Here is a 25,587-nt window from a genome sequence, read left to right as displayed (position 1 = left end):
AGGGTGAAGGGGGTCTGAGCGACCATGGACCAACAGGTCAGAGGGCCGCAGCAAGAGCAGGAAGGTGTAAGAAAACAGTGGGAAGAGCAAAGGTGCCATGCGCACTCACTCCCCAGATCAGAGTGTGAGGGAGGGCGAACGCTGCTCCAGAGTGAAGGGGGCTTGAGCGACCATGGACCAACAGGTCAGAGGGCCGTAGCAAGAGCGGGAAGGTGTAAGCAAGGAGTGGCAAGAGCAAAGGTGCCATGCACACTCACTCCCCAGATCAGAGTGCGAGGGACGGCGAACGCTGCTCGTAGCGTGAAGGGGGCTTGAGCGACCATGGACCAACAGGTCAGAGGGCCGCAGCAAGAGCAGGAAGGTGTAAGCAAGGAGTAGGAAGCGCAAAGGTGCCATGCGCACTCACTCCCCAGATCAGAGTGTGAGGGAGGGCGAACGCTGCTCCAGAGTGAAGGGGGCTTGAGCGACCATGGACCAACAGGTCAGAGGGCCGCAGCAAGAGCAGGAAGGTGTAAGCAAGGACTGGGACGAGCAAAGGTGCCATGCGCACTCACTCCCCAGATCAGAGTGCGAGGGAGGGGGAACGCTGCTCCAGGGTGAAGGGCGCCTGAGCGACCATGGACCAACAGGTCAGAGGGCCGCAGCAAGAGCAGGAAGGTGTAAGAAAACAGTGGGAAGAGCAAAGGTGCCATGCGCACTCACTCCCCAGATCAGAGTGTGAGGGAGGGCACACGCTGCTCGTGGGGTGAAGGGGCCCTGAGCGACCATGGACCAACAGGTCAGAGGGCCGCAGCAAGAGCGGGAAGGTGTAAGCAAGGAGTGGGAAGAGCAAAGGTGCCATGCGCACTCACTCCCCAGATCAGAGTGCGAGGGAGGGGGAACGCTGCTCCAGGGTGAAGGGCGCCTGAGCGACCATGGACCAACAGGTCAGAGGGCCGCAGCAAGAGCGGGAAGGTGTAAAAAAACAGTGGGAAGAGCAAAGGTGCCATGCGCACTCACTCCCCAGATCAGAGTGCGAGGGAGGGGGAACGCTGCTCCAGGGTGAAGGGCGCCTGAGCGACCATGGACCAACAGGTCAGAGGGCCGCAGCAAGAGCGGGAAGGTGTAAAAAAACAGTGGGAAGAGCAAAGGTGCCATGCACACTCACTACCCAGTGTTGTTGGCTGGCAGCACTTCCCGCTGACTGGCACAGCTTGGGTTCATTGTCGTGTTGACTACCGGCAGCTCTTTTCGCTTACTGGCACAGCTTGTTGTCCTTCACACACAACTATCAGAGCCTTTACACAAGCAGAGTCCTCTTATTGCTGTGGCTTCGGTTTCTGTGCGGCTTGAGGAGCTCCTGGAATTTGTGTCACGTCGTGTTGTTTAGCGGGAGTGGCTGCGCTGAAGTGCCGGTGCCACCCTTCCAGTTCCTGCTTTCTCGCCAACTCGGAGCTCATGTAGGCGCCACCGTCTCAGTTCCTGCTTCCTCTGTTATCCTGAGCTGAATTTAACGCCACTCACCCTCATTGTTTTTCCTCAGTCCTGTGAGCGCGCATTTTTCAGTGCAGACGAGAGCAACTGACAAACATATTTTCTTATACAGATCTACCAATCCCTCACTGAAACATTCTAACTTTAACTGCTTTTCTTTCGCTGATGGGCACAGCTGATTACCTTCTGTGAGGAAATTTCATTCTGCTTTGATGTGCTATCTACAGATGTGCGAGCCTTTCGTTGACCGGCACAGCTTCTTCTACACATCGCTTAACTCCTGCTTTGAAGAATGTTTAGCGTGTTATTTACGTGATTTCAACCTTTAAGCATACTGTCTTTAATTATTACCTTGTCTTTTCTTGATATATTTTATTTTCTTCCTTTTCTTGTTTTGTATTCTACTCATCTATTGCTTCTTTCCTCTCTTCCTACCTTTATTACTTATATTCTGGTATATTGATCTTATGCTCTCTATTCCCATTATGGCCTCCTTTGCAATGTCAAAACCTCCTTCCTTCTTGAATAATGTTGGCGAGCCGCTTATTCCTTGGAAAAAATGGGTTAATCTTTGTGAGCCTTTTCTAATTGCTAAGAGTGGTGACAGATTTTCCTCTGTGCAGAAACAACACATCCTCTTACATAATTTAGGTAAACACGCCAGGGAACTTTTTGATCAACTTCCTGATATTGTAGAGGAAAATCAAGAAATTAATGAGGATGCTCAAGGTGATGTACAGCTTGATGTTTATCACAATACCCTTAACAAATTAGAGATTCAGTTTAGTGAAAAATTAAATGTGTTTTTAGAACGTCATACATTTTTTTCAAGGTCACAAGGAAAAAACGAGAAAGTGAGTAACTATATAGCAGTTTTGAGGGGCTTAGCTGTGACTTGTGATTTTGGTACTTCGACTGAATCCCTAATCAGAGATCAGCTGGTGAGATGTACAAGTGATGAAAAGATTCAAGAAAAGTTATTAGCTGATGCCCCAGATTTAAAACAAGCTATAGACATTGCAAAGAGCATTGAGCATTCTGCCTTTTGCATGAGTGTAATGAGAGATGTCATACATGTCAAGCAAGTTATAGATAAAGGTGTGTATAAAGTGCTGGAAAAGATGATAGGAACAAATCATTCACAGCTGACAATCTAAAGGAAAAAAATGAAACAGTAAAATTCAAATGTTTCAGGTGCGGTAAATCAAACCATTTGGCCAAAAACATCAAATGCCCAGCCAGAGGAGTAGTATGCAGGAAATGCCAAAGTTTGCAGGGATATTAAAAACAATGTCACACACATGGTTAGTTTTGAGGATGTTCAAAGTGAAGATATCTTTCAAATTGCAGATAATAAAGGAGTCTCTAGCAACAGTTATCCAACGTGCAGTATTGTTTTAGACAAGGTTCCCTATACACTATTAGCTGATTCATGTTCTCCTTCTACCCTAATTAACAAATCCTACTTTATGGAAAATTCAAAGAGCAAGAGCTATACACTTCTGCCCCCTAAAATCAATCCAGAAGGTTACAATAATGATCCCATAACGTTGGTTGGCATGCTAGTTATGCATATAAGTTTCAAGGATAGATCTACCTTTGGGAAGGTGTATATCACAAAAAATGGCTCCAATCTGTTAGGATGGAACCACAAAAAAGACTTGGGGAACAAGTTGGATCCAAATGCTCCGGAACCTGTCTATTTAGTAGACAGATCTGTAATTGGTAGTGATGTATGCAAAAAGTTCCCAGAAGTATTCTCTGCCAAATTAGGTTTACTCAAGGGCTTCCTTCACAAAATAAAATTAAAAGAGCAACATAAGCCTGTTGTACATAAAGCCAGGTCTATTCCCTTGTTTGTAAGGAACCCACTAAAAAAGGAATTGGACAAGCTGGAGACGAATGGTGTAATTGAAAAGACTGAGAGTTCTGAATGGCTTGCCCCCATTATCATAGCGTCCAAGAAGGGGGATAAGAGTATTCAGTTATGTGTTGACCTGAGAGATCTAAATACAAACATTTGGATGGATAGACACCCACTCCCTAATATCAATGAAATGCTTAGCATCATACAGGGAGCAAAGTATTTTAGTGTCCTGGACCTCTCGTCCACTTACCACCAGTTAGCTCTCCATCCAGACTCCAAAGTTCTCACTTCTTTCGAAACTCCGTTTGGTGCTTATCAATTTTGTAGAATGCCGTTCGGATTGGCATCTGCCGCGGCAGTGTTCCAGCGTGTTATGGAACACATATTGCAGAGCACTGACAAGGTATTATGCTTTCAGGACGACATCCTAATGTATGGTGAGTCAAAAGAAAAGCCTAACAAAGATCTAGAAGAAGTTCTTAAAAAATTAGGCAAAGCTGGGTTTACCACACAGAAAGACAAATGTAAAATTGGTGTTGAGTCAGTAGTGTTTCTTTGTCACACTATTACAGGTGAAGGAATAAGTCCCAAAACTAGTCTTGTGGACTCAGTCAAATTAGCTCCCACACCTTCTAACAAGGAAGAGCTTAAATCCTTCCTGGGCCTGGTGGAATACATGTCAAAATATGTCAAAAATGTTGCTGATCATGTACATTCACTGAGGGCCTTGCTTAAAAATTGTACCGCTTTTGAATGGAGTTCTGAACATCAAAATGATTTCACACACATCAACCAAGCTATCACAAAAGCACCTCTTTTAGGTATGTTTGATCCTAACTCAAAGATCACCCTAACTACAAATGCCAGCATAAAAGGATTAGGTGCCTCACTCACGCAAGTTGTTGAGGGCAAAGAAAAAGTAATAACTTTCTCCTGCAGAACACTAAAACAACCAGAACGTAATTACTCCACAATAGAGAAAGAAACACTTGCTTGTGTTTGGGCGACACATCATTTAACATTATTTTTATGGGGGTCCCATTTACCTTAAGAACTGATCATAAACCTCTATTGCCCATGTTCCCCACTAAATGTATTGAGAAAGCCACCCCGCATCTCTAAATGGGTGCTAGCTCTACAAGGTTTTAACTACAATATGATTTATGTTCCTGGTGACAGGAATCAAGTTGCAGATTGTCTATCTAGACTTCCCATTAATGTTGAAGATTCCTATGCCAATCCTTCTGAAGATGCTATTCTTTCCATTGATATTCCATCCATTGGCAAAGACGAATAGGAGAAATGTGTACAAGACGACAACATCCTGGCCGCTCTTAAAGACATGATCAGTAATGGGTGGCCCAAGAATCTCAGTGAAGTTCCTGAAATCCTTAGACCTTTCTGGATTGTGAGGGATGCATTGTCCATCATAGATAATCAAATATATAAGTGCAATAGAATGATACCTCCCAAAGGCATGTATGAATGCATCATTGAGATAGCTCACGAGGGCCATCCTGGTAGGAGCATGACGAAAAGTAAAATCAGAAATGACTATTTGTTTCCCAATATGGACTCTATGGGGGAGAAAATGGTGAAAGATTCCTTAGCTTGGGGCTCCAGTGATAAGACCAAAGTCACTCGCAATGCCCCCCCTTCTTCCTGTATCTGTACCCTCCAAGTCATGGGGCAAGTTGGGTCTTGATATCATTGGACCTCATAATTTGCTTAATTTCTCCCAGAGATTTATGTTTGTGTTAATTCATTATCACTCTCACTGGATGGCTACTAAGTCAGTTACCACCATCACTACGTCTTCACGTATCGAATTTCTTAAGGAAACCTTTTCCAAAGAAGGTATTCCTAACACCTTAGTCACTGACAATGGTGTTCAATTCACTTCCGATTAAATGAAACTGTTTTTGAGTACTTTGTCTATCACTCACCTTAACTCCCCCCTTTATTGCCCTAAGGCCAATGGGTTGGTGGAAAGAGCCAACAGTATGATAACAGATACCATTCAATTGGCTCTTGTCTCAGTAACCTGATGACGCTGTAAGGAAGAGGTCGTATCATACCACTCCCAATAGTGTTTCTGGTGTATCCCCTTTTTTGTCTCTCAAAGGAAGAAATCCGGGTTCTAAACTAACCCCTAATTGGCTAAATGGAGGATAACCTGTTTGGGTAGATAGGATGACAGTCATGGACAAAGTTAAGGGTCATCAAACAGATTAGAAATCCAGGTATGACCAAAAATGGGGAACAAGCAACAGAGAATGGCATGAAGGTCAATGGGTGGTTATCAAGAGACCTAATGTCAATTGTTCAAAAGTTTCAGTTTTCTCTAAACCTTTGAGAATCAAGCGTGTTGTGGTAAATATTCTTTTTACCTTGACTGAATTTCATACTGAATCTGAAATAAAGTAGAATAGCTCAAAATAACAAGAGGCAGAATCCGTGGTATAAGAGATTTTCTGAATGGGCTTTATTCCAAAATGGCCGACTCGAGTGGCGGCCTTCAGGTTCCGTCACCACGAGGGTTCAGGAAGTGAAGTACAATACTTTATTGACAAGAAGTAACTTTTATAGGTCATACATTACAATGAAATGAATGCAAAAGGCGTAACAATTGATAAGAGAAATGACATAGTGGTACGTAATCGAAACTAGGCGTAATAAGGAGCAGAAAGAAACATGATTGGCTCTGATTATCATGCATAGGTGGATCTATAAGATAATACTTAACATAGATGCGCGCGCAGCAGCATGACGTGTGATTGACGTGCAACTAGGGGGTGAAGGGGACTTGACATTTAGCTCTACATGTGGAGACGAGAAGTCTGGGGGGTCAAGTCAACCTAATCCCAAATCATATCTAACATCCTATGTTTAGAGAACTATGTTATCCACAAGAAAAGACTCTCGGACAGAATCTATTCTATACTGACTGTGTGTGCGTGTACAAGCGTCTAAGTGTCTATATGAGATGCGAGGGGCAGAAAACTTTCCATGGCAACAGGGCTATGAATTACTTGCAGGAGGACGGAAAAGGCCGAGTCCTTTGCTTGTGAGCTAAAGGAAATGTTTACCTAAATCACTGGACAGGAATGCATCGGCTGAAGAGCAAAGTAGATAATTCGAAGGTGAAATACAGCTTCTTGGCAGGCAGGCAAAACTGGCCGAGGCAGGCACCGTTAGCTGCACAGGGAGTAGGACAAAGTTCATGGATACAGATGCGAGCTCAAGCTGAAGCTGTCAGAGACAGAGAGCAGGGAAGGCTTTAAGGACAGAATCGGGCCTACTTGCCTGAACTGTAAAAATGGAGTAACTTAGCCATATAAAGTCGGTGGCCTTTCATACTTAAGAATCGAATATCCAGCCCATTGATGGCGGATCTGACAGAGAACATGTTGACGGTGGACGCACATATGTTTGCGTTTTGGAAACTGGAACTGGAGGGAACATACATGTACTTGTGACATGCACATAGAACCGTTGGGGTCCAAGATAGGGGACATAACTGATCAGGAAAATCCACATTTCCACATTCCCTCCTTGTCCCCTACTTGCCCTTCAAGAGATATCAATCTTCATCATTCCATCGATTTGCTCATGGAGCATCATTTCTTCTTCCTTCTTCTTCCGGCATTTTGAACGAGAACCTTGATATGGAATGCATGATGTGGCACACAGACCACAAATCGCTGGTCCACATTGCAGGCATAAACAACAACTGAAGAGCATAAGAAGGCCAATACCTAGGAAGGATAGAACTCTCCATCCCCAGGCTGATATCACACTCCAAAACCACCCGGACCACGTCCAAGTGCCTGGATTTTCGTGTATCTGGCTCACAATCTTATGAAGGCGTGTTATAGCTTTATATACAGATGGCGAATTTTCTGGTATGAATATGCAGCAGCTGGATCCGATGACCCTGCAAGCTCCGCCCCTATCGGCCAGGATGACGTCAAGGACAAGACGATTCTGGAGAACAACAATTCTCATCACTGATTGTTCCTCTGTCAGATTGCCTAGGGCGGCTATAGTCTCGTTTACTACAGCTTCGAGAGTCTTGGTTAGTCTACGTATCAGCTTACTATTTGATATTGTACCTATATAGGGAAAGATACCTTTATTGAAATCTACATACTTGTCCCATGCCGTCTCAGTATAATCGACAACTGGGAGATCTCTTCGCTCTCTATTGTGTACTAAATGAACATTCCGATAATAATCAGGTGGAGCTAGGAAAACAGGTGGCAGAAGGAATGCTATGTAACAGGTACCATCCCAATCTAGAGGCAGACGCATATATGCCGTCTGACCACATATAAAGTAAGAATGGCGAGAAGCTCTAAATGAAGATTTACCTTGATCACTATATTCTACTGTAGTAACGCATTGGCTATGGCCCATGTGTATGGAACCAACTTTTCTTACACATAATTCACCCTTAACTGGAAATACTGACATAGTGGGCAGAATTAGTTCAACTTCGGATTTGACATTCAGAATCATAAGATTAGGTGTAAAATTACCTAATTTATACACTTCATTTTCTAGATCAGTTCCTGTTCTACTGGGGCGACCCTCCTTATTAGGATGACAGACTTTGAATAAAACTAGATTCAGATTTCCCCATATCCAATGTTGTTGATAAACTGCTGTGTCTGGGTCTATGGAATTTAGTAAACTAAACCATGCTCCACAGGAGCCATTGTGTGTGAACGGATGTGGAAAGAAAGGCAGAACTCCTTTGTTATTCTGATAGGGAGGGAGTCGGCCACACACCCAACAATTGGTGGCATTACTAGTCTGATGGGAATGATGTAACATACTAATGAAGGTGTTATTGCGCAGCGCAAGTCTATAAGATAATTCATGTGGCGGTAGGTCACTAAAAGAATGTTCAGCAGCAACATTATAAACATGTCTAGAAATAGGATGATATATGTGCAAAATCACACTCGTAATAATTACTAAAACACTCAATAAAAACAAAATTAATAATGTCCTCATACAGTAGCTACGCAGTGATTTACAATACGCCTGTCGTTTCAACATTTCTCGGGTATTTTCTCTACTCAGGTCCAAGGGATACATGTCGGAGACAATTCAACCGCTTCACCTTGGAGAGGACTTAAACAATCAAATTGCTCGACTGTTTGGGCCTAAGCTTTAATTTATAGCACTGAGAGTCATTCTGTTCAACAAAAGGAAGTTTTGAATCAGTCTGTGAGGGAGTGCAGGGCACAGTGTCTATATCCGAGGATAGTCCATGAAATTTCTTAATGTGGCTGGAATGTATCCAGCCCTTGCGGCCCTCAACTTTCACGGCTGTTCTTGTGGTCAGCAGGACTAGCTTCGGTGCTTTCCACCTGGGCTCCAACTGGGTCTTCCGATCAAAATTTCTCACAAACACCAGATCCCCCGGAGCAACGTCATGGGGTTTCACCTCAGTGTTGTCAGGAAAAGCTGCAGCTACCTGTGAACGACAAGATTGTAGTGCAGACATCAAGGAAGCCAAGTAATCTGTCAGCATATTACAATTAACATCAGTTATTTTACGTGGTATAGGCGTCCCCCACATATTTGGTGGTCTTCCGAAGATCACCTCATACGGGGATAGCCCTGTTCGAGAGTGTGCTACCATTCTTATGTAAAATAGTGCAACTGGTAATGCTACTATCCAGTCAACACCTTTCTCCTTACATATTTTAGACAATCTGATTTTCAAAATTTGATTATGTCGTTCCACGAGACCTGCTGCCTCGGGGTGTCGGACACAGTGGAATTTCCACTGATATCCCAACAGAAGTGAGACATGTTTCATTAATTCGGATGAGAAAGGCTGGCCGTTATCTGAATATACAACACGTGGTAAACCGTACCGCGGGAAGAATTCTCGAACTAACTGTTTGGCAGTAGTCGGGGCCGTGTAATCTGATACTGGGTACGCCTCAGTCCATCGGGAGAGAGCGCAGACAACTACCAGAACATATTTGAATCCTCGACATCGTTCCATCTGGATATAATCCATTTGGAGCACTTCAAAAGGATGGTCAGGAGTCTGGAATCCACCCTGTTCTACGGGAACACTTTTTCCTGGGTTGAACTGACAACATATCATACAGGTACGGACTTTTTGTTTAGCTGCTGCTCGTAAATGTTTGTTGAACCAAATGTGTTGAATGCTATCTAGCATAGCTTTCTCTCCTAAATGCGCTGGGCTGTGAATTGTAGCTATAATGGCTTGGACCATAGAGTCAGGAAGAAACCATACAGATTTCTCCTTCGTCATCCATCCCTGATCTGTCTGGATCCCTCCTAGTTCAGTCCATTTCTTTAATTCTTCTGCAGTAGCATGTGTCTGTATGTCAATTACGTCAAGTGCGGGATCCTTAATTGTCATACACTGTGTTGGTGTCTGAACTATTGGCTTTGTCATGTCTAATGTGCGATTCTGAGCAGTCTGTTTAGCTGTTCTGTCAGCTAAATCATTGCCTTGAGAAATGATATCAGTAACCTTCGTGTGTGCTTTACATTTCATAATCGATATGGCAGTTGGTAGATGTATTGCGTCTAACAAGGCATGAATGAGGGTTCCGTGCTGAATGTGGGCACCATGGGAGGTTAAATAACCTCTCTCTCGCCACAGCACGCCGAAGTCGTGTACAACTCCGAATGCATAACGTGAGTCAGTGTATACATTAACTTTCTTATTTGTGGCTTGAATACAGGCTTGTGTTAGGGCAATAAGTTCTGCTGCTTGGGCTGACAAAGTATCTATACAATTTGTCTCAATAACTTCAGTGTCTGTTGTGACTGCATACGCGGCCACTAAGTCTCCTGTACTTGCTCTCATGCACGATCCATCTACATACAACGTCAGGTCTGGATCTAACAATGGAACGTCTGTCAAGTCTTGTCTAGGTTTCGTCTTTATTTCAATAATTTCAACACAATCATGAGCTAGTGGGTCGGTTCCAATTACAGGTAATAGTGTAGCAGGATTCAATGTATTACACCGTCGGATCTCTATGTGTGGCTGAAACAATGTCAGTTCATAACCGGTAAGTCTTGCTATGGTCAAGTGTTGTGTTTGTGTTCGGTTCACAAGAACTTCTACTGCATGTGGTACTTGTACTGTCAATGGATGTCCTAACACCATGGCATCGCTTTGTCTGATTGCTAAAGCTGTTGCTGCCACTGATTTCAGGCACGCGGGCAAAGCCTGAGCTACGGGATCTAATGTACTGGAAAAATAAGCACATGGCTTGCGTGATCCTGCTTGATCCTGAGTGAGTACTGACAAAGCAGTACCTTCGCGTTCTGTAACAAAGAGTGTAAAATGTTTGCTGTAACATGGTGTTGCTAAAACTGGTGCTTGGCATAAAGCTTCCTTTAGGCTTTCAAAAGCTTGTGTATGTTCCTGAGTCCAAGGGAGAACAGTCGATGTGGCCGCCTCCTGTGTGGTTAACTGAATGAGTGGTTTTGCTAGAAATGCGTACTGAGGGATCCACTGCCTACAATATGAAGTGAGGCCTATGAAAGCCCGCACCTCCTTTTGTGTCTGGGGTATTGACATGTTAGCAATTAACTGGATGCGATCTGGTGTAAGCTGCCTTCCCTCCTTGGACAGCGAGTGACCAAGATAAATAACTCGCTGGACACAGAATTGCAGCTTAGAAGGAGACACCTTGTGCCCCTTGTCGGCTAGAAAATGTAAAACTGTCAGAGAAGCCTTTTCACATTCAGGTTCGCTTCTCGCGGTGATCAGCAGATCATCGACATATTGAAGCAGTGCAGTATTGACTGGCATGTGGATACTGTCAAGTTCTCGTTTCAGTGCTTGGCTGTAGATGCTGGGGCTTTCTGTGAATCCTTGGGGAGCGCGTGAGAATTTAAAACTGCGCCCATTTAAACTGAATCCGAACAAATATTCGCTTTCCGGATCTATTGGGACGCTGAAAAAGGCATTCTTGAGATCAATTACAGTAAAGAATGTTGCTTCGGAATCAATTGCTGTCAATAATGATGATATATCGGGGACCACAGGAAATTGTGGCACAATGCACTTGTTTAGTTCACGCAAATCAATAACCAATCGGTATACTGGCGGAGCAGTAGGGTCAGTTCGTTTAAGAATCGGAATTATCGGCGAATTACATACATTGGAGTCTGTTTCTACAACTACTCCTTGGGCAATTAACTCATCAATGATTTTCAGCAAAGCCACTACAGCATCTTGCGGTAACTTGTATTGTCGCATTCGTGGTAATACCACTCCTGCCTTGAGTGTAACTCGGTATGGTGTAATGTTCATGCAACCAACATCAGTAGGGCCTTGTGCCCATAGATGTGCTGGTAAAGTCTGTAGTCGGGGATCCATGTCTCTAGACACATAGTGACCTTTAAAATCACGTAAAAACAACCTTATTCCTCCCGGAGAACAACATATTATGGCTCCTAGGGCTTTCAGAGTTTTAATTCCTAACAAATTTTCTGGGCATGATTTAGTAAGCAATAAATCTGTAGTTCGTGTCAAAGGTCCTATCGTAAGTGGAAGAGGCTGTGATACTTCATTAACAATAGGTTTTCCTGAAAAACCAAGGGAAACATTTTGAGAGCCTGAGAGGGGTGCCCCTGGAACTTCACTACGTTTTATAGTTGTTCGACTTGCCCCTGTATCGAGTAAGAATTTTCTATCTTGACCTAATAATTCACTATGTACATAAGGTCCTTCTTGATCTACAGGAATCTCGATAAGCGGTAAGTCAACTTCCCTCTCTAGGCTGGTTCATGCGTAACGCTGATACTCAGGATATTCATACTGTGCAGTCTGATACATTTGTCGTGTGGTGGTTTGTGTGGCAGTAACAGGCAACGGTGGTGCAGCTGGCACAAACTGTATTGGCTGTTGTGCGGCTGGCATGGCCTGGGAATGTGGCATAGCTCCTTGTTCATTCTGATCTTGTCTGAGTGGCCGTGATCTTTCTTGTGTTTTACCTATGGCGATATTGTGTTTTAAAACTGGACAATCGTGTACGTAATGACCTGGCTTTTTGCAATAATTGCATGTCCCTTTTACCAGTCCTGCTGAATCGGAATGTGTCATACCCTTTTTATGTCCTTCAGCCGGTACTGTCTGAGACACTAGCATTTTCATTTTTGTATCTTTCATACGTCTTTGTTCGTGTTCTTGTTCATCTCTAATTCTATTGTGATGATACTGTAACATTTGTAGCATTTGTGACGGAGTGTTACTTTGCCAGGTACTCTCGAATTTCAATATTCTATTCTTTACTGGAGGTAATGCATTTTCTACTAATTTTGTCACAAATAAATGTGGATACGACTCACTACTTGTTTTTATACCACTATTTATTCCAAAACATTTTTCAAATCGGGCATAATAGTCACTTGTGTCTTCATCATGCTTTTGTTTACAGGCCGTGATTGCACCCCAATCTTCCTTTTTCGTAGTTAATAAACGTGGCAGTACTTGTACTAGTAAACCTGGTAATGCTTTGACTTTATCCCCGAGCCCTGAACCTGCAGCTCGGGCCTTTTCTTCCGTTTCTAATGCTGTCCAATCTATCTTTTGGTCTCCCACTTCCCACTCTTTTTCTTTCAGTTTTTCATAAATGCCAGCAGGTAAGAGCACCTTTAATATCGTCATAATATCAGGATAGGTATACTCTCCCATCAGCAACATGTCCTTAATTTCTCGGTGGAAACCCGCTGGGTCTTTGTCATGACTTGGTACTACTTTCTTCATTTCTAACAATTCAATTTTTGATATGGGTGTGTATACAAATACACGGTGAAACTCATTGTCTTCGCCTTTTATTGGGTGCACTTCTCGTAAGGGATTTTGTCTATCCATATAATACGGCGTTCTTTCTCTGCGGGGCAGCGGGAAAGAATCCGGATTTACAAAAAGGACATACTGTTTACGTGACACTAATATTTCTTTAATTAACTTGTTACTAGAACCTCTCCATCTGTTCGTGAGTAGTTCCGTTAATATATCAGGTAAAGGACCAGGGTCAGCATGTTGGCTCTTATATAGTATAAGGAGTTGCTGAATCATATAGATTCCAGCTAAACGTTGTTCATCTGCACTAAGGTTAAAAAACGTGTGTGCTACGGTCTCATCACCGTATTTTTCAGGACTGTCAATCCAGTGAACGGCTGATCTGGCCAATTCTTGCTCATCCATGGAATCGAGGAGGTGGTAACCCCTTCGTTCTCGTAGTAGTTTATCTGCGGCTTGGAACAGATGTTCAGGAGACTTTAAATTTATTACAGGCGTCGGATACGTTCTGCTATTATTTGGACATACAGAGTGTATGGGATCAGAAAAGCATCTAGTATTATCACAGGATCTTCCTCTGCCTACGTATGCTATGGTTTCTGACTGTCTTGCGGAATTCCCTGATTCGGAGACTTCATCTTGCTCGAACTCGTCTGTTTCCAATCTTTCGTCGTGAATACGTTCTATTTCCCTACGGATTTTTCGGCACATGGCTATTATACAGTTTTTCTTATCGTGTCTCCCTTCTGATATATTCTGGCTCCATCTTGTAAGAATAAGCATTGTATTCGGGTCTACCCCCGGACGGTCTTGATTTCTGATCACGCAGTTTATGAGGAAACGTAACAGTTCCCCCTGTATCTCTACTTTCTGGAATTCCATAGCTCTGTTAATACATTCTGGGTCTCGCCCTGTTTGGACAAAATGATATATGTTATCTAGATGCGTAGTCATTCCTGGTAACCTCGCTAAATACTCTGCGGCTCGTCTGATACGTAATGATGCCAGGACCATTTCGTCCTCTTTACCGACCACTGGGTCATATCTACAATCTATAAGGAGTTCCTTAAGCGTACGTTCACTTACGAATTTGGGTGTACGCGAATGCGCTGATTCTTGAAAAATAAGTTTATTTATTCTAGGTGGCGTAAAAGTATTGCTTGCACCTCCCGTGGCCCCTTCAGGGGCGTCGGGTGTGAATGGATTCGTCGAACGTGACACAGCAACTATAGGTGTCGGTACCACTGTAGAATCGATTGCGGGGACAGATGCGGAAACAGATGTGCTTGCTGGAGCTCGCGTCGGGACTTGCTGTTGCACGGGGACAGATACCTGATCCTGACGTTGAACCCCTCTGCCAGACGGTCTATGTGGTGTGGGGTTAGCATACTCGGGAGCTGCGTCATCTAGATATGAGGAAAGAAAAACATCTTCTGCGGTTCTGGGATGCCCTTTTGGATGTACCTTAATTGGAAATAATGGGGGTGGCAAGTCTTTTGGCATCTCTGGAACAGCCTTAGGTAGTCCTTCGGCTAGGAGGGGATACATACCACTCATAAGAGCGTTTCTTTGTCTATCTACTTGTTCTGATTTTACTCGGATACCTTCCTCAATTAATATATTTTCTTGAACTTCCTTTGAACTCTCTTTACTCCTCTCTTCCTGTCTACGTGCTTTTTCTGTACGTCTATGAGATTCTTTACGCCATAACTCAACAGCGTCTTTCTGTGACTGTCTGACTTTTCTTTTCCATAACTCTTCCTCCACTTTCATGATGCACTCTGCATCCCAGGTTCCCGCTGCGGGCCACCTTTGACTTTCCGGCAATCCCTTGGTATAATCTACCCATAGATCAAGAAACAATATGGCATCTAAGCCATGCTTGTGATACATAAAATGCCCTGGGGTGTCCCTAGGAGGAATAGGAACTGCTTCTTCGAGCACCCCTTTTCTGGTAGTAATCTGTCTTAACTTCGAGAAGAGCGGCATCTCGACAACTGATCTGATACTTACTCTTGAATTCACTTAATACGGAAAACACAATAATGAACGGTGAACAATGAACAATCATTCATACCACAATATGCAAGACATTTGAACACTTTAAACATTTAAACATTAAACATTTTAAAAATGACCGACGATGATGACAGTCTGCATAACTAATCACCAAGCTGAATTCTTGACAATAACTGAATACTTCGGAATACTTGATATACTGCTAAACAGTACATATACACTGCTAAACAGTGCAGACCGGATTTGTGTACCCAAATCCGTCTTGACCGGCACAACCTATGTGCTGTCAACACGCCTCCCCGGCGATGGTACTCACCGAGTAGCTCCTTGAAACGGAAGGCCTCAGAGAATGAACGGGACTCGATGACTGCGGACAGCGGACCCTCTGGACATCGGGATTTCGAAAACCTGGTGGGCCTCTGTATACCTCGGATCTTGCTCTCTCAGCTAGGCTCTGGTCGGGATACTTCGCACTTCTCACCGCCTCGTCTGGGTTGATCGCAGCCTCAGTCGCCCCCGCTTGACCGGAGGGAGCTTACAGGAAATCCTGCTGGTACGCGTTTATGGTCCGTCCAGCTGTGGCAGGAGACCGGGCCTGCAACGCACCGCCGGCGCGTGAGATGAGAAAGTGTCATTATTCGGGCGCCATTATGTGGTAAATATTCTTTTTACCTTGACTGAATTTCATACTGAATCTGAAATAAAGTAGAATAGCTCAAAATAACAAGAGGCAGAATCCGTGGTATAAGAGATTTTCTGAATGGGCTTTATTCCAAAATGGCCGACTCGAGTGGCGGCCTTCAGGTTCCGTCACCACGAGGGTTCAGGAAGTGAAGTACAATACTTTATTGACAAGAAGTAACTTTTATAGGTCATACATTACAATGAAATGAATGCAAAAGGCGTAACAATTGATAAGAGAAATGACATAGTGGTACGTAATCGAAACTAGGCGTAATAAGGAGCAGAAAGAAACATGATTGGCTCTGATTATCATGCATAGGTGGATCTATAAGATAATACTTAACATAGATGCGCGCGCAGCAGCATGACGTGTGATTGACGTGCAACTAGGGGGTGAAGGGGACTTGACATTTAGCTCTACATGTGGAGACGAGAAGTCTGGGGGGTCAAGTCAACCTAATCCCAAATCATATCTAACATCCTATGTTTAGAGAACTATGTTATCCACAAGAAAAGACTCTCGGACAGAATCTATTCTATACTGACTGTGTGTGCGTGTACAAGCGTCTAAGTGTCTATATGAGATGCGAGGGGCAGAAAACTTTCCATGGCAACAGGGCTATGAATTACTTGCAGGAGGACGGAAAAGGCCGAGTCCTTTGCTTGTGAGCTAAAGGAAATGTTTACCTAAATCACTGGACAGGAATGCATCGGCTGAAGAGCAAAGTAGATAATTCGAAGGTGAAATACAGCTTCTTGGCAGGCAGGCAAAACTGGCCGAGGCAGGCACCGTTAGCTGCACAGGGAGTAGGACAAAGTTCATGGATACAGATGCGAGCTCAAGCTGAAGCTGTCAGAGACAGAGAGCAGGGAAGGCTTTAAGGACAGAATCGGGCCTACTTGCCTGAACTGTAAAAATGGAGTAACTTAGCCATATAAAGTCGGTGGCCTTTCATACTTAAGAATCGAATATCCAGCCCATTGATGGCGGATCTGACAGAGAACATGTTGACGGTGGACGCACATATGTTTGCGTTTTGGAAACTGGAACTGGAGGGAACATACATGTACTTGTGACATGCACATAGAACCGTTGGGGTCCAAGATAGGGGACATAACTGATCAGGAAAATCCACATTTCCACAGTGTCAATAGTAACTCTGTGGTATTGGAAGATGGTAGTGCTTGGAGCATGGACAATGTGGCGCGATGTTCCATGGTGTGTATTCCAGAGTTTGTTAATGATGGAAGAACAGAAGAATCCTTCTCAAGCTTTGAAGATTCCAAGGATGTCAGAAATCATCATCCACCAAGCTGGCAAGTTGACTATGACATGTAAACTTTTCTAACTATCTCACTATGTATCAGAGTGGTACTCTTTTCTAAAACAGTTGTAATTCTTATCCTTTCCACCCTGTTTTCTTCCTTATGCAAAGGGAGATGTGTTGTAATATGTAGTTGGGTTTACCCTCCCCATCTTCTCCTATTCCATCCTTCTTTCCATCGCCCTCCTCACCCCACCATTCCAGCCCTGTTGGTACTTACCATTCCATGGAATCTTGTGAAGCTCACAGTAGAAAGTTCAGTGAGCTTCACCTGTCAGTTGGGGCCTGCGGATCAACTTGAATAAAAGTTATTTTCCTGTTCTTGGAGTCTTAGGGGCATATTATCGAGAACGGCGTTAAAATTATCGCCGCTTTAGCAGCAGAAAACTGCAGCTAAAGCGGCGATAATGGGCTTGATAATATGCCCCTTCATTTCTTAACATTTTTCTTTTTTCAGCCATCCTTTCACCCATTCTTTCATTGTTTCTGTTTACCGCCTTCTTTTTTACCAACAGGAAAGTGATCTGTGTTGTTGAAGTTAGGACAATCAGTCCACGGTGGGTGTGGTTGATAGACAGGCAGCAAGGAACCTGGGACTTGAAGACACTTTTGCTTGCACCTAAGACATGACATGAGCTGCACGGCGAGGCATGTGCAGAGCACAGGTACTGACATTGCAGATGCTCTGTCTCGTTCGCAGTGGCACAGATTTCACGGAAAGCCACCAAATGCCGTTTCAACAGGCCCACCGGTTGGGGCTCAGGAAGCAGTACAGACCGTGGTGCTGTACTGGCCGAGGTACAGACTTGGAGCAGAATGAACATGGAGTAGGGCAATGTGCAACGGCTGGAAGGGGTAGGTAGGACAAGGGAAGAAATGGAGGGGTAAATGTTGCAATAGGATTGTTGCCATGATTCCCTGGCACTGCTACCTTGCCAGTTTGGGAGACTTGTGTGATGTGTGGATGCTGTGAGAAGCTTTCAGGGTGGCAATACTGCTAAATGCCCTAATTACATACATCCTATGGCATAGTGAGATGCACCTAATATACCCGCAGCGCCCACCACACCTGAGCACACCAGACACCGCAAGCACTAAATCAGTGATAGATCTTGACATCCAGTGACAGAATGTCCCTAAAGACACTCTTTGCCACCTCTGGCAGCAGGTTGCTGATAATACCTACAGTGCCATATGGCAGCTTCTCGGCTGGCATCACCCACCCTGCTGAGCAGGATGTACAGCTTTGTATTTATGTTTTTAGGAGCATTTATCATAGCTCAACACTGCCAAAAGTGGCAGACGGGCTGCATTGAACTACAAGATTACAGAGCAGTGAGAGAGGAAATCGAAAATCACGAAAATAAGGGGGCACAAAAGACCAATTATGCCATTTGAATGACACCAATGTCTAAAAATAGGAACAAAGCAGCAGTAAAAAACCAAAGAAAGAGGCAGCTAACAACTAGCTGCCATTCTTGGGAAACAAAAAAAGTTTTCAATTCTTTGCAAACAGTCTTTACAGATGATGCTGACATCAAAGAAGGAGGGATTAATTTGCATCATTTTGTACTACCCACACGCCTGGTCTTTTCCACTAGTCCAGTACCAGGCTCAGATGTGGGGCGAGATTGGGGAGAGGATGTAGTCTAACGTCTAGGGCGGTCAACCACAAAGCTGGGAAACTGGGTTCGAATTTCAGCAGGGAGGCTCAACATCCTGTGATTCTGGTCAAATTACTTAATCTCCCCAAGCATAACATAAAAACAAAAAAATGAATGTCTCCATCTGTAACGCAACTGGAGCTCATGCAAAGCGCTCTGATACCTTCGGGTCTAGTTTGTGCTATATAAAACTCCCCCCCCCCCAAAAAAAAACTATGTGGCGATGGTTCCCAGCATCCACCACTAGTCCAGTACCAGGCTCGGATGTGGTGATGCCTCCCAGAATCCACAGCTAGTCGAACTGCACGTGACCAATGAAGCCTGGCACATGTTGGTGGCCCCAGCAATAGCAGTTGCACTCATTGGTATGCCCCAGGGATGGCACCATGGTGCAGAAAGAGGCATCTTCTATCCCTCCACTATCCTTTTCAACCCAAATAACAGACTAACAAGTCACTTGCTTAAAATAATTTCATATTTCCCTATACTAATTTACCACTAATCCTTTATGGGTTCCGGAGTAGCGTGCTACTCACTGAAAAAGTGCTTCAACACCTCATCAAGGGTAGCAAGCACTATATACATGCAAACTATTCCCTCTTCTATTCCTCCACCATCCTTTTCAATCCAAATAACAGACAATCATGTCCACCGTGCAAATTAATGTAATATTTCTCCATACTAATTCATCACTAATCCTTTTTGGATTCTGGAGTAGGGTGCTACTCCCCGAAAAAGTGCTTTGATGCCTCGTCAGGGGTAGTAAGCGCAATACAAATGCAACTACAACTACAATTACAATTTGGTGGAAAAGGTTTGAGTCAATGGATTAGAATCAGTCAGCACAGAGTCATCTTAACCTTTAATATAGATTATTGATTAATGTAACTGTTGATTGACCCCACCAAGGAAGACATCCAGAAATTATAAGCTCACCAATGTGAGTGGAGATGAGTAATTGTAACGAGGGAGGGGGGGAGTAAAGAAAGCCCTACTCTGACACGCAGCATTGGGGCCAGTACAAGCACAGATACTCTTCAGCCCCCCCCCCCCCCAAAGTGCACAGGTCCACTCAGAGAAGTCACCAAATGGCAGAGTCTGAGTCTGCACACCCTGCCAGAGCCCTTCAGTCAGAGGAAAACTATTCCAGGAAGAGTCTGCAGTGAAAAGAGCTCGTGCGAGCTGGAGGGGGTGGGGGTGGGGGGTATTCTAGAGGGAACTCCCTCTAAAAGGCCTATAAGAGGACATACATCCATGCATACATTTACATAAACAATAAAAGCACCACTTTTTGTCTTAGTGTCTTTTGCTGAACTTATGCAGTGCACTGATGTCCTGTCTGATAGCACATAATGTTACACAAGGCCTTCCTTGCTGCTTATTCACATGGTGCCTGTACGTGCATTAACCTCATCAGAGTATGTGATGGAAGCATAAGGCCTAGAAAGCAGGCCTGCTCATGCTCTAACAAGAGCCACTGGAATTGTGCAAACTTATAAAGCGTGATCAATTGTCATGTCCACCTCTGAGGCTTGTTTAATATACAGGGGACCTGAAACGTGGCTAAGAAAAGAGACGACCTTACAAGTTCCATCAGAAGGAAGAAGCGTTGTCGCTGCCTCTTCTGTGTGTCCTCTCAACAAGAGCATCCGTCACACGCCTGTGGAGCAGGAGAGGAGAGCCTGGCCGGACTGGGACGGAAATAGGCCCAGGCACCAAAATAAAGGCCCCCCTTAGCCAATCAGATAACTCAGAAGTGGTCCACATTTGTAAATTGAGGCAGTTTTGAATTTGTAAAGACAGGGGGCCTCATTTACAAAGAATTGGCGTAGTGCAGCGCAGCGCCACAAGTCTTCTAACTGCGCTGCGCTACACCAATGTGAAAGGGCAGGGATGCGCCATATTTACGAGATGCGCTGCATTCCCGTCCTTTCCTCCTGTGCCGGCCCACAGTTTGCAGCCGTGCGCCAAAGCGTGCGCCCTTGCACCATGGTCTAAGGGTGTCTGTTTTGGAGGCCTGATTGTTTTTGTGCGGGGCACCTTCCTGCACAAAAACAATCCCAAGAGGCGTTTCCCTCTTTCTATGTGTGAATATGCAGAATATAGCACGCTTGACAAGAGGAGGAAGAAAATCATTTCTCCCCGTTACGACTGCTCTAGGGGCGCAGAAGGTTTTGGCGCTGCCTCAGGTTTACTTAATGTTGTAAATCTGGGGCAGCGTCAAAATCCATGGGTGGTGCGTGGGAACAGCCACTGCAACCCCCGTGGAGCGCCTCCTTGATGCACAGTAGGCAACGCAGCAACTGGCGCTGCTTTGTCTTACTATAAATATATGACGCCATGAAAAGCCGCGCACAGTGGCTTTGCGTCACCTCACAGATATGATTGAGAGGCCTGCACTTCCGCATCGGCATAAAAATGACTTGTATCTGCATAACATAACTTAAACTGACACACGGCATCAATGATAGACAAGGAGTGAATTGTGTGGTTTCTATAAATTAGTATGAACATTTAAACCTCTGACATAGTGAAAATTCCCATGAAAGGTTCTGTTTAAAAAAGTGTTGTATTAAAAGTGATAATGTTTATAAAAAAAGAGCAGAGAAAATGATCATGCACATTCTATTTACAGTGACCAGATTTTCAGAAAGATAAAACGGGCCGGGCACAAACAAAGAAATAGGACTACATGTCCTATGAGGTTTCAGGGCATCTTATATACAATGTATGACACTTTTTAGTAGTCACAAAAGGACAATCAGCCTGTTTGGTACTGCTAAAAAGAGTTGTGGTATGTACAAACACTATTTTTCGAGTTGGTAACCTATTCTCGACTCGCAAAATAGTGTTTGCGAGTCACGATTAGGAAGGGGCGTGCCAAGGGTGTCCCTTCCTAATAGCGAGTCGCACTGGTATGTACAATTGTTGTGTGACCGCAAATACGATTGCAAAACAATCACAGTTACCACCTACTTCAAGTAGGTGGTAAGCCAGTCACAAATTGTAAGAGGTCTCTATGGGACACCTTCCCCTTTATGTTGAGCAGCGAAAGGCAGTCGTCCCACGGACCACTGCCTAATCTTAAAAAATTAAACAGAAATGTTTCATCCGGCCCCAGATGTACGGCCATTCCTTTTTGCGGATCGCAAATTGCGATTTTTGGCGATTCGCATTTTGCGAATCGCAAAAGAGAATGTACTAATGTGTCTCAGACACATTTAGCGACTCCCAATGAGGTCGGAAATGACCTGTCTCCTCAATATTCATGAGACATGTCACAATTTGCGACCCACTGGAAATGGCCAGTACTCACAGGGATGGTGGCCTGCTAGGGTCAGCAGACCACCATGTCTGTGACTGCTTTTTAAATAAATCAGTTAAAAAAAAAAATGCAACCTATTTTCCTTAAAGGAAAACAGGATGCATTTAAAAAAGATAATGAAACATTTCTTTTATATTTTTTAAAAGTTTGCAGAGGCCTGTGGGACCCCCGCCTGCTCTTTTAAATATATTTTTGCTTTAAGGACCCGCTCTGCTTCATAAAGCAAAATAAAAACGCACCAAAGAAGAAGGATGGCCCAGTACCTCCCTGAAATTGCCTCAGCCATGGAAAAACAATGTTTTGATGTGGAAAACCGGAAGTTGTTACATAGAAACTAGCTTACAAGAGATGAGCACCTCAAGGAGTGCAGGACAACTACCGTACCCACTCCAGATGGACCATGTGGGCCTCTCCGAGGACACGCGCTGTCGCAGATGTGCAGCTGGAATGCTTTATTCCTCCACCTTGCATAGGATTGCTCTGCAGTGGCCACATCTGGACCTGTGGATATGATGCAATTGCTGCCATCAAAGACCACCGCTCCAACGTACTCGCCTGGTGAGGGAGGTTCCAAGCAGGGTCTAACACCTCAACGCAATGTTGCTCTTTTGACAAAGCACAGAGTCGCGATCTATTCGGGGCCACTGCATGACTCCTGAGCTCGCGACTGGCTGCGCAATACGACGTATTGCCAAGAACAACTCACCTTCTACTGGGACTTAATGCCCCAGAGATCTCGCCAGATAAACATGTGGCCTCCTTTCACCAAATATCATGCTTCCCACTGGGATCTCAGCTTGAGACGCTCTGATTACAGGGCTTAATTTGAGCCAGTGATTTCCAGGGCTCGACACCGGCACTTAATTAAAAACAACGGCACTTATGACAGCTGCCACATGGTGGTGCTGTTTGTCTAATTTAAAGATGAGCAGAACAACAGCTGTTTGCTAATTCAATATACATTGTAAACAATTAATACCTACCACCTCAGCCATTATTACAGTTTTGGGGGCCTCAAACCATCTCAATTGTCACACTTGTAGCAATTTGATGGTTAGGAGTTGTGTAGGCACTGTCATTTGCAGCACTGACAGTGACAATGTGTGGTGCAAGTTGTAATGGCCTCAGGACAAGGGCCCCGTGGCCTCAGGACAAGGGCCCTGCCACTTATTTTTTTGCAAATTAAGATCTGTCCTATTCCCTATTCCACTGGCGATGCCCTTTACCGACTATCCTACCCGTGCCTACCTGCACAGGCGCCTTCAAGGTTCCATGGCATCTGCTCACCGTGTACCCTGGATTTGATATAGACGCCCCATGAAGCATCGACACCCATGCTTCAGTATGAATGTGCACTCTGAGTATGAGGGGTCTGCTCAACTCTATCCTGCACTAATAGATGTCAACAATGGTATTTAGTTCCATAATTGTATTCTTACTATGCCTGTTTATTTCTGTTTCTTTGTTATACTATTCGATTCAGAATAAGAATAAGCTCTGTATTGCAAGACAAACCTCAATAAAAAAGAGAGAGAAAAAGAAGGCAAACAATGTGAACACATACAGCACTGGACAGAGGAATGGGGCTTCAAATGTACTTCCATCTGTCGAAACCCCCTGAATTCCCCATGTAAGGTGCGAGTATTAAACAGTGATATATCCTCTGGGTGTGAACCAAGGTGTGAGCATTAAACAGTGACATATCCTCTGGGTGTGAACCAGGGTGCGAGCATTAAACAGTGATATATCCTCTGGGTGTGAACCAAGGTGCGAGCATTAAACCGTGATATATCCTCTGGGGTGTGTTCCAAGGTGCAAGTAGTAAACAGTGATATATCCTCTGGGTGTGAACCAAGGTGCGAGCATTAAACAGTGACATATCCTCTGGGTGTGAACCAAGGTGCGAGCATTAAACCGTGATATAGCCTCTGGGTGTGAGCCAAGATGCGAGCATTAAACAGTGACATATCCTCTGGGGTGTAAATCAAGGTGTGAGCATTAAACAGTGACATATCCTCTGGGTGTGAACCAAGGTGCGAGCATTAAACAGTGACATATCCTCTGGGTGTGAACCAAGGTGCGAGCATTAAACCGTGATATAGCCTCTGGGTGTGAGCCAAGATGCGAGCATTAAACAGTGACATATCCTCTGGGTGTGAACCAAGGTACGAGTATTAAACAGTGACTAATCCTCTGGGGTGTAAATCAAGGTGCGAGCATTAAACAGTAACATATCCTCAGGGTGTGAACCAAGGTGCGAGCATTAAACAGTGACATATCCTCTGGGCGTGAACCAAGGTGCGGGCATTAAACAGTGACATATCCTCTGGGCGTGAACCAAGGTGCGAGCATTAAACAGTGACATATCCTCTGGGGCGTGAACCAAGGTGCGAGCATTAAACAGTGACATATCCTCTGGGCGTGAACCAAGGTGCGAGCATTAAACAGTGATATATCCTCTGGGTGTGAACCAAGGTGCGAGCATTAAGCAGTGACATATCCTCTGGGTGTGAACCAAGGTGCGAGCATTAAACCGTGATATAGCCTCTGGGGTGTAAATCAAGATGCGAGCATTAAACAGTGACATATCCTCTGGGGTGTAAATCAAGGTGTGAGCATTAAACAGTGACATATCCTCTGGGGTGTGAACCAAGGTGCGAGCATTAAACAGTGACATATCCTCTGGGCGTGAACCAAGGTGTGAGCATTAAACAGTGACATATCCTCTGGGTGTGAACCAAGGTGCGAGTATTAAACAGTGATATATCCTCTGGGTGTGAACCAAGGTGCGAGTATTAAACAGTGACATATCCTCTGGGTGTGAACCAAGGTGCGAGCATTAAACAGTGACATATCCTCTGGGGCGTGAACCAAGGTGCGAGTATTAAACAGTGACATATCCTCTGGGGCGTGAACCAAGGTGCGAGCATTAAACAGTGACATATCCTCTGGGTGTGAACCAAGGTGCGAGCATTAAACCGTGATATAGCCTCTGGATGTGAACCAAGATGCGAGCATTAAACAGTGACATATCCTCTGGGGTGTAAATATAGATGCGAGTATTAAACAGTGATATATCCTCTGGGTGTGAACCAAGATGCGAGCATTAAACCGTGATATATCCTCTGGGGTGTGAACCAAGGTGCGGGTATTAAACAGTGACATATCCTCTGGGGTGTGAACCAAGGTGCGAGCATTAAACAGTGACATATCCTCTGGGCGTGAACCAAGGTGTGAGCATTAAACAGTGACATATCCTCTGGGTGTGAACCAAGGTGCGAGTATTAAACAGTGATATATCCTCTGGGTGTGAACCAAGGTGCGAGTATTAAACAGTGACATATCCTCTGGGTGTGAACCAAGGTGCGAGCATTAAACAGTGACATATCCTCTGGGGCGTGAACCAA

The sequence above is a fragment of the Triturus cristatus genome, chromosome 11, assembly GCF_964204655.1.
Source record: "Triturus cristatus chromosome 11, aTriCri1.1, whole genome shotgun sequence".
Taxonomy (NCBI): Eukaryota; Metazoa; Chordata; class Amphibia; order Caudata; family Salamandridae; genus Triturus; species Triturus cristatus.
The sequence above is the reverse complement of the archived record's forward strand: the minus strand, read 5'-3'. Positions refer to the sequence as shown.